The 1,531-nt window shown below is 38.3% G+C and overlaps 1 protein-coding gene across 2 annotated transcripts in view; it reads right to left on the bottom strand.

The window, feature by feature from the left end:
- Positions 1-1,265, bottom strand: part of LOC106808667 (putative nuclease HARBI1) — a 25,006-nt gene extending 23,741 nt beyond the window's left edge. For both annotated transcript variants that reach the window (XM_014811485.1, XM_014811486.1), the window contains exon 1: positions 1,153-1,265. The gene's annotated coding sequence lies outside the window, so the exon portion shown is untranslated. The remainder of the gene's footprint in view (positions 1-1,152) is intronic.
- Positions 1,266-1,531: the final 266 nt, after the last annotated feature.

Raw genomic sequence — 1,531 nt, 5'->3', positions numbered from 1 at the left:
CAAAAAGTATATCGAAAAATATATTGAGAAGTATATCGAAAAGTATTTCGAAAAGTATATCGAAAAGAATATCGTGAAGTATATCGCACACGTTCTGGACGTGTCAGTCAAAAGCAGCCCTAGTGAACATACACCCAGGTTTACGCGAATATAATGAAAAGTCAGAGACATGATTTTTCTTGGTTGATGTAAGCAAATATTATTCTTTTGCATTTTTTTTTTTAAGGAAGGGAGGAGGGCACCAAGTTGGCCCCCAATGTGTTATGTAGTTGAAGGATATGGCAGTGTCAAAAGACTGCCGTTATTGTTATATTTGTTGTTGGGTCAAGCAAGTTATTGGATCCATGTGTTACCTGTTAAGGTTTTCTTGAGAGTTAATAATATGTCTTATAGGAACCATAGGGAAGTACACTGAAATCATATAAGCTTACTTGAGTACATTGTTACGCTAATCGCTCTCGAATGGCCGCAGTATAATACTAATAGTATGGACAAACATTTATCAATTTAAGGTGTTATTAAAATAAGCAAGGTTGATTAAGAAGTTTAGAAAAGTATAGCATTTCATGCTATGGTCAACGGCATTATATTGTACAATTTATTAGAACATGGATTGTATTTAACTTCAAAGGAAAGGGGATGTTACGATATGAGATTCATGTATCGATACCGTATATGTACATCGTTGATGACGTCACATAGCAACATAAGGAGGAAGAAAATGGCTACCTATAACTCATAACATGGTTGAACATTGCCTCCTTATTATAGGCCATCAGGCACGCTTCACAATTAATATTAATTAAAATAGTGATTTTTTTAATTAATAATTTGACAATTCAATTTAATTATCAGTTCATAGATTTTTACGAAGCAAAAACCACACCGACAGCACTCAATATTCGACCAGACGTATTAATTCATGTTAAAAATGTACAAGGACGTCACAATTCGTAGATCAGATAATCTGCACCACACTTATACACACTGACACTGTATAACTTTTACAAAACATGGCGTGTGACGTGTGTAATCTAATGGCGGACGGTGCGACGTTTGTGGCGCAGAAAAATACTCGCACATAACGTCCTAAAGATAATAAAATATTGAGTGTCAGCACATATTAACGCAGAGAAAACAACATTTACTAACCTTGTAACGTTTCGACGACGTTCGGTCTGCAAGTAGGTGCGTCCTTTTGTAGAAATTTGGGAAGTTTCGTCAGCAACTTTCCGCCTACAAGGTTCCTGCGCGAGCGAGTGGCTGAGTGTGCACACGGCACGCCTCACGTCCCGATCACGTGACAGGACGACCATCTGATGGTGCCATCCGGTTACTCTGGCTATGGTCTGCCCATGGTCTGCCGTGCTCTACACTGAGAGAACTACTACCACGTGTTATATCATATATGATATCTATGTCGACATGTATATTATCAGGGATTAATAATGACAAATCTGTCATTAGCAGGGCTGCCAACTCTCACGCATTGACCGTGAGACTCACGCATTTTGACCAAATCTCACGCTCT

This window comes from Priapulus caudatus, unplaced genomic scaffold, assembly GCF_000485595.1.
Source record: "Priapulus caudatus unplaced genomic scaffold, Priapulus_caudatus-5.0.1 Scaffold294, whole genome shotgun sequence".
Classification (NCBI taxonomy): Eukaryota; Metazoa; Priapulida; class Priapulimorpha; order Priapulimorphida; family Priapulidae; genus Priapulus; species Priapulus caudatus.
The sequence above is the reverse complement of the archived record's forward strand: the minus strand, read 5'-3'. Positions and strand labels throughout refer to the sequence as shown.